Source organism: Macrotis lagotis, chromosome 7, assembly GCF_037893015.1.
Source record: "Macrotis lagotis isolate mMagLag1 chromosome 7, bilby.v1.9.chrom.fasta, whole genome shotgun sequence".
Classification (NCBI taxonomy): domain Eukaryota; kingdom Metazoa; phylum Chordata; class Mammalia; order Peramelemorphia; family Peramelidae; genus Macrotis; species Macrotis lagotis.
In genome coordinates this window covers 73,749,300-73,758,411 of record NC_133664.1, presented here as the reverse complement: position 1 = coordinate 73,758,411, position 9,112 = coordinate 73,749,300, and the positions used below count along the sequence as shown (strand labels likewise).

General features: G+C 35.1%; 1 protein-coding gene across 1 annotated transcript in view; it reads left to right on the top strand.

Moving 5' to 3' along the window:
• Positions 1–310: 310 nt before the first annotated feature.
• CUL2 (cullin 2) overlaps positions 311–9,112 on the top strand; it is a 190,413-nt gene continuing 181,611 nt past the window's right edge. The window contains exon 1 of the mRNA XM_074193162.1: positions 311–387. The gene's annotated coding sequence lies outside the window, so the exon portion shown is untranslated. The remainder of the gene's footprint in view (positions 388–9,112) is intronic.

Genomic DNA, 9,112 nt, shown 5'->3' with positions numbered 1-9,112 from the left:
TTGTAGAGAGATAGATTTCAACTAAAGATAAGGGAAAATTTTCCATAAGTGGAACAGACTACCTCCAGTGAAAGAGTTCCCTAGAGGTCAGATGCTGTAGAGCTGATTCCAATTTGTGCCAGGGTTAGTCTAGACGGCTTTTAAATTCTTTTCCAAATCTGAGATTCTGTAAAGTTTGGGAGTTGGAGTTTGAAACTAGATCATCTAATTCTGAGATTACTAATTGTTCTATGACACAATGGATGATGATGATGATGATGATGATATCATTATGATACTCTCACTCTGTTGTCAGACAAGTCTCGTATTCCCCTAATCAATCTCCAGTAATCCTCTTCACTAGGACATATGAAACATTTTGAGAAATACAAACTTCAGATGAGCTGGGTAAGACAAAATCTGATCTTTAGTTTTTTATCACTGTTCTTTTCCACTAGTATTTCATAGCATAAGGAGGCATTAGGGCTTATGTAATTGCTCCCCTTCCCCTTCCCCAATCTCTCTCAATTTAGGGTTCAGTGCATTATCCTATAAGTATATTGTTTTCTTATCAACATCAGTCCAAAAAGCATTCTTGTTGACTTCTCTAAGTATTCAATGAATATGAATACCAGCTCTTTGGTCAGAGACACAATCTCACCACGATTTTACTTTCTCATTTATTCATCTTAATGCAGTACTCAATAAGAATTACTCTTCTATGATCAGAATTTTAGAATTGGATTGGACAGTGTTACTAGTCCAACCCCAAATTGAAAATCTCTACTATAACACATTTGTTAAGGGGACATCCAACCTCTGCTTGAAAATATGCAGTCAGAGGGATCCTACTTATCTCCCTAGACAGCCCAATTCCATTTTTGGACATCTCTAATTGTTACAGAGGTTTTCCTAACACAAAACCTAAATTTGTCTCCTGATTTTTCCATGTGACAACCATTTAAATACTTGAACCCAACTTTCTCTTCTCCAGAATAAACTTGATCTCCACTGATCCAAATGGACACCTATGTAGCACAGAGGATAGATTGCCAGACCTAAAATCACAAATACTCATTTTCTGTGTTCAAATGTGACCTTGAGCAAGACACATAACTGTTTGCCTCAGTTTCCCCACTTATAAAATAAGCTGTAGGAGGAAATGGCAAATTGCTTTCAGTATCTCCACCAAGAAAATTCCCCAAATCCCAAATCCCAAATGTAGACATGAAGAATTGGATGGAACAGCAAAATTCATCCAACAAGTATTTATCTATGACAGGCAATGGCATGACATTGATACATATGGAAAAAGCTTCCAACCTTAAAAAGTTTGCATCCTCTTGAAAAGAAATTATATGTGTAAAGACTATCTGTTGGGGGGAGGGGAGGGAAGGGAGGGAGGGGAAAAATTGTAAAATTCAAAACCTTGCAAAAAAGATTGGTAGAAAAGAAATTACATGAATATAGAAAAGTAAAAATAGCAATATTCAAAAAGTAATTTCCAGGGGGAGGGCATTAGTAATCAGAAAAGACTTCATGCAGATATAATTCTTGTACTGAACTTCAAAAAAGAGTTGAAATTCTTCGAGGCAAAAATGATACAGAGGCTATAGGAGACAATTTGTACAAGGGTGTAGAGATAGCAAAGAGAATATTGTTTTGGGGAATTAAGAAGGTCAGATCCTCACATAATATGACCTTAAGACTTTTTGCAATCATGGTTATTCTACTTTGAACATTTTCAGGCTTATCAATATCATTTCTAAAATACATCATTTCTAAACTCCATCAATGAGATAGTCAATAAATGTTTATTAATTTAACATTTGTAAATTTAAGTCAATACAGTTCTCCATATGCAGTTTGACCAGGCAGAATACTGATCATTGCCTTCATTTTCCTGGAAGCAATGCCTTTGAATCTAAGATGATATCCTTAAATGATAGATTTAGAACTGAAAGAGTCAGTTTTTATACTGAAACATTCAACAAATGTTTCAACAACTGTGGTCTATTATTATTATGTTTTTGGTATATTTTTTCTGAACTCTTCATCAATTTCTTCTTTTATTCTATGTGGTCAAACTGCTCTGGGAAATCAAATTAAAATGCTATTGGGAAACATTTTACAAATTGAATAAAAATTTAGGAGAACATAGGTATAGTTAATATATGATTTTCTAAGCCATTATGTAATCCTCAGGATTCCTTATATACTTAGGAGTCTTGTTTCAATTTGAGGATTACTCCATTGATCAACAGAATAAGAAAAATAAAACAAAATTATTTAATAGAGAATTAAAACCAAGATACATAGAAGACTGTAAAAATATGACAAAATGTACCCAATGAGTTAAAATCCCAAAGTCTATCTAGAGAACTAAATCTAGAATAACAAAAGATTATTGAACTGTTATCTATGATCTTTGAAAAATCTTGGCAAATGGGAAAGATGTAAAAATTGGTGAGATGGGCAAAGAAACTGATTTTCAAAAAGGAGAAGAATATAAATGTTTCATTGAAATTTATTTTATCTTGACATTCAGGGAATTATTTCTGAATTATCTATATAGACTACCACTTTATTAGAATAAAGTTCAGAAGTGATACCACATTATGAAAAAGAATAAAAATGAGATGTGGAATAAAATTGAGATAATTCCAAACTATTTTATTTAAGCAAGTTGCTAAGAGAGAGACATTGACACTAATAATCACCATGTCCCATAGAAAGCTCATCTATGACCAGTGGACACTTGATATGATTGCCAAGGGCATCAGAAGATTAAAATACAAAATTTAACTGTAAACTCTTATAAAGGAGGATTGTGGAAGATTACAAGTGGTATCACTTCATAAAAACACTGAGGAAAGGTAGAAAAACTATTTACAAGTGTAGAATGACCCACATGTGGTAAGGGATCGTATCCTCCCATACATAGCAGGGGATATCTGTGGTGACACCCTTGAAGGGAAGCAGAATGAACTTTTCTAGATTCTTCTCTTGCTACCATTTTCTAAGGGAGATTTTAACATTTACCTTTGGGGGTAGAAGGGGGAGAAGCAGCAGGAAGTAGGGGACAGAGGCCACCCTCCTGCTTTCTTTATAGAAAGGAATGCCAGACTAGAATTGTATTGCTCTAATTCCTTAAATATTATTAGATGCTAGGGGATATGAGCAATTCAATTTCACATCTGATCTCTGCATCATTATTGGAGGGGGAAGGAGGATTCCAAAATCCAAGGCTTTATCTCTTTCCTATCAAATACCAGATCTACAATGAACGTACATAATAAATCTGAAAGAAATTCATTTATCCAAATTAAAACAAAATGGAAACCAAAGATATATATAGAAAAAATATATACCAGACAATAAAAGAGTAAAGGAGCTTTCTGAGTGAGGAAACTAAGCTCACCCTAGAGACTCACCCTCACCCAAGTGGAAATTCTCTTTAGTTTCTACTGAAACAAGTTAGAAATAGGGACATGATGAAGACTGTCAGTTCCTTGTATGTCTTCCCACTTCCTTGAAGTGGGGTTGGCCTCTTCCATTTTTTTTTAAAATTTGTTTTTATAAGGCAGTGGAGTTAAATGACTTGCCCAAGGTCACACAGCTAGATCATTATTAAGTGTCTGAGGCCACATTTGAACTCAGGGGCTGGTGTTCTATCCATTGTGCCACCTAGTTGCCTCCTCTTCCATTTTCTCTCTTGAAACTGGGCTTGAAATTCGAAGACTGGACAAGAACTGAACTCCTTTCCCTCTTGGCCACCCCTTCATACAGGGCAAGAAGACATCTGCACCAAGAAGACGACCCCAAAACAATGGGCTTTGGGTCAGAGTTTACAGAAGAAATTTGATAAGGCACCTTAGTAAAACAAATCATTGGAGATTATTTTAGGAAATTAGATAAAAGGTAAAAACTGTAAATCCAGACTTCTATATTTTCTCTATCAATGATAGTAATGCTAACACAATTGGACTATAAATCTACCTTCCCCAATGTGATTTATAGTAATTTTTAAATGGCAGGAAAGGAAAAAAATATTGAGAAGAGCAATTCTACTGGGCCAAGTAGACTCAAAGAACTGCTAAGTAAACATAATTTTTAGGACTCTGAAGAAAAAGATCTCAAGCTATCTAAAGGAAGGATGATATCAGACACCTAGAAACATCAAGTTCCTTTTTATTTCTGAAAGGAACAATCAAGAAAATATCAATATATTTCTCCATTTCTATAAAATATTTATTAGGTTAATCTACACACAAATTAAGGATATCTTGGTGAAGTAACAGAATTTAGACAACTAGGGGCACATTTTTTCAAGTCATATGCATTGGGCAGGTGGTATATTGTTGTTCATCATATAGGGTTTTCTTGGCATAGATGTTGTAGTGGTTTGCCATTTCCTTCTCCATCCCACTTTTACAGATGAGGAAACTGAGGCAAATGGGCAAAGAGGCTTGCCCAAGATCACGCAGCTAGTGAGATTGCATTTGAACTCAGGTCTTCCTGATTCTAGATTCAATTTTCTATCCACTGCATCATCTAAAGTTGAGTCCAAAACTGAATAAGAAGAGAGCAAACTGAAATTTATATGACACATTGTACTGTGTTTTTAATCATCTCAAGTTGTTCTGGAACAAAAGCTCATCTTTTTTAAAAATCACTATTATTTCATTGGTGCTAAGTTTTTGAATCCTTGAATACTACAATTGCTCCCAAAATCAAAATCATATTGCCAAAAGGGCAATGAAGAGAGATGCATTGTGGATATAAATAGGCTTCAGCCTATTACCATTGACAAATCTCTCACAAAACTTAAAAGATATAACTGGAGGCAGTTAGGTGGCACAGTGGATAGAGCACAGGCCCTGGAGTCAGGAGGACCTGAGTTCAAATCTGACCTCAGACACTTAATAATTACCTAGCTGTGTGGCCTTGGGCAAATCACTTAATCTCAGTACCTTGCCAAAAAAAAAAAAAAAAAGACACGAGCAGAAAAGAGGTAGAGCCTAAGGTAGAATATTTTATAGTTAGAAGTGAAAAAGATTTACAGAGGCTGAGAAGATGAGGAAAGACTGCCATCTGCACTGGTTGATCTACATAGATGAGCTTTCTGTGGACATGGTGATGGTTAGTATTAATGTCTCTCTTAGCAACTTGTTTAAACAGGATAATTTAGAATCATCTCAATTTTATTCCACATCTCATTTTTAATCTTTCACATAATATGGTATCACTTCTGACCTTTGTTCTAATGATCATTGAAAATATGACTTCAAATATTGGAGAATTGTTACTAGCAGTTTTTATCACATTGTGGCATTAATATATCTTTATTTTCTAGGTTGTAGTGCCACCATGTGGTTATTTGACATTTCACAATTATGTCTGCTATGTAATCTAGGGTCACAAAAAGCACATTTTACAGGGTAAAAGAAGAAACTTTCCCTCTACATCAGAAAGGATGAAGACTTAAGGAATCTCTGAGGCGAATCTATTTTCTTCCCAACTATCAGATGAGCAGAAAAGTATTCAAATTTTTGATAAGAGCAGAATGAAAAATACTCTTCATAGGAGCACATTAATATCAAGGTCAACAGAAATCATTTCATCTTGCTAAGAGAGCAGAATTCCAAAACACAAGCAATCCCAGAGTCTGATAGTTGTATTGAGAATGTAAACTAATTGACATTGCTTGGGATTATATATAAATCTAACTATGACTTTCTCTGGTTAACAAATAATCATTTATAACAAATATTTGTAGGTAAAGCAAGTTTCCTCATTGTTCATGTATAAAAATATATCTCATTCTACATTTTGAGACTATCACCTCTGTCAGGAGATAGGTAATATGCTTCATCTTTGATTCTCTGAATTTTGGCTTGTCATTCAAGAGTTTTAAACTCAGGGCAGCTAGGTGGTGCAGTGGATAAAGCACTGACCCTGGAGTCCAAGAGTACCTGGTTTCAAATCTGGTCTCAGACACTTAATAATTACCTAGCTGTGTGGCCTTGGGCATGCTACTTTACCCAGTTTGCCTTGCAAAAATTTTTAAAAAAAGAGTTTTAAACTCTTTTAGTTTTTTCTTTCTTTTTGTTCTGCTTACTTTATTCTATATCAGTTCATATAAGTTTTTTACTTTCCTCAGAAACTGTCTATTTAGTGATTTCTTTGTGTTACAATATTCCATTTCATTTATATGTCAAAATTTCTTGAGGCATTTCCATACTTCTTTTGTTTTTGTTTCAAAAAGTCTATGCTACAACAAAAAGATCTGGTATAAATATTTTTGTATATGTCTGTCTTTTTCTCTTTACTCTCTTTGGAATATAGGAAACCTTTTAATTCATCTGTAAAATGAGAGAGGTGGCCCCTAAGTTCCTTCCTTCTCTAAATCTATGATCCTTTGATCCCATATATACCTAAAAAGGAATTAATTGAGAAATGTTGGGACTATATTCCAATCCTGTAGAGTATGTGGTAGTGATAGTGGACTTCAGTTATCTAGAACTGGAGTTCCCAACTGAAAACAGCTGTGTTTGACATCATCAAATCCTTTAAATGAGCCAAATAAAGAGTAATTCTACTGATTCTCAACTCCAAGGAGTATCTGGCTGCTGATTTGAAAATAATAGGAATTTTGTGGGAAAGCGATCCTTCCATCTTCGAATTTGTAATAGAGTAAAGAAAAATTGACCATGGTTTGTCATATACTTCATCAGTCAATCAACAAGAATTTATTTAATACCTCTTAGGTGCTAGGCTCTGGGGATATAAAGACAAAACCAAATTAGGTGCTGCCCTCAATGATAAACAAAGGTTGCAACATCTATTCATATAAGTAAATATTAAATCTATGCAAAAAAAGGCATCGGGGTGGAAAGTAAGTTGAGCTTGGAAAGGAGCAAGATCCCCTAAAAGAAGAGAAGAGAATACAACTTAACAAAGTCTAAGCAAAGGCAGAGACATAAGGTAGCATGTTATGTAGGAAGAACAGCACATGCACCAGGCTAGACTGTAGATTGTCTGAAATGGAGTAGATGCAATAAATATGGATAGCTAATGGCTTTATATGTCAAATTTAGACGTTTCTATTTTATTCTAGAGGCACCTGTAACTTTTTTATAAGGGAAGTGTTGTGGTCAGTTCCATACTTAAGATTTAAAAAAAAACAAACACAACCTTTTGCTACTAAGTAGAAGAAAGGATCAAAAAGAGGCAGGGAATGGGAAAGCTAGGTGGCACAATGGATAGAGCACCAGCTGTGGAGTCAGGAGTACCTGAGTTCAAATCTGACCTCAGACACTTAATGATTACCTAGCTGTGTGGCCCTGGGCAAGCCACTTAACTCCATTTGCCTTGCAAAAACCTAAAAAAAAATAATAATAATAAAAAGAGGCAGGGAGACCAGGTGAAAGTTTTTCAAGAGACCAGGTGAAAATGACAAAGACCTAAACTAATTCCGGAGACAGGGATGTTTGGTAAATGTTTGACCACTAGCTTCAAAACAAAGGTACAATAACACTTTTAAATTTAATCTGCAATATTAATATTTTCCCTCTCACTTTCTTAAGTCTGGATAATGAACAAAACAATATATCCAGTCCTGACTTGTGAATTTTCAAAGTATAAATGCTGAGCAGACAAAAGCAGGACTTGAAGAAAAAACTGCTGATATTATGAGAATGATAATTGGTGAGATCTCTTCCCCCCATCCCTTTGCACCTGTTCTATTAATTGCCTGCAGCCTTCTCCCATTCCTCTAGGGTTTCATTTTCCTTATCATCTATTCTATGAGGGAAGATGCCTAAATCAAGAAAAGTCACTTTCTGCTCTAGTTAGCATCACTCAGTACTGGTTTTGTATATTTAAGAACTATATTCCAACTTCCTTGTTCTGTTCTTTCATTATAACTTTTATATAAAGAAAATTTGTGACCACAAATCCTTGTTTCATTTTAACAACCCTCTTAAAATAATTACTTTGTTTTAAGCCTGGGTGATGATATAACAGTCCTTATGATCCATGTGGCTTCCTCTCCACCAGTTTTAGAGAGTTATTTTAGACAAAAAAAATATGAACTCAGGCACAATCACTCCAAGGACTTAATTAGAAAAATTTCTAACATTTAGGCAGAGGTTGGGCACTTTGCCTAAATTAACTTTTATATCTCTCACTAGTTAAAGCCTAGCCTTTGAGATTCTAGAAGAAGAAAATTAGAAATGTTTAGATAACAATAGAATATACTATACTGTCTGTTAATAGGCATCAGGAGAAGTTGGGCGAAAAGACAATATTTCTCTGAATTTCCATCAAAGGCCAGATTTTCTTCAGTGAAATGTCTGGCTAGCTGACAACCTTCTCCAATATTCCCTTCTCTGCTGCAGAGGTAAATAGGGACTCTGATAGTTTCAACTTCTGCTTCCAGACTCTCGGAACCTCTAACTAGTGTTGAGATTGTGCCTTCCTTATATATAAATTCCCCAGGGAATGATCAAGCCTCTCACACAATGATTTTAAATGGGTAAAATAAGCAATGGGTAATACATAGTTCAAAGTTAGCAGTGGAGCTATAAGTTTGGAGGAAGTGGGAATCTGTGCATTGTCATCTTATTTATTTAACTTATATACAGAGTTCATCATGAGAAATGCCAGACTGGACAAATCAGCAGTCAGAATTAAGGTTGCTGGGAGAAATGAAAACAATCTAAAATATGCAGATGATACTATTCTGAGAAGAGAAAGTGAAGAGGATTAAGAAGCTTCTTAATGAGGCTTCTTAAAAAGGAGAGTGTACTGTATGACCTTGGGCAAGCCACTTCACCCCATTGCCTTGCAAAAAACCTTAAAAAATTGTAAAAACTGTCTTGAGGCTTAACATTTAAAAAAAAAAAACCAGCCTAAATCTTGGCACCTGGCCCCATCACTTCCTGGCAAATAAAAGGAGAAAAAAAATAGAAGCTCTGTCAGATTTTATCACTGTGGACAGCAGTTGCAGCCATGAAATTAAAAGATGCTTGTCCCTTGGGAGGAAAGCTATGGCAAATCTGAACAGCTTACTAAAAAGCAGACACTGCCTTGCCAAAAAACTGAAAACTATGTTTTTTAACAGCAGCAA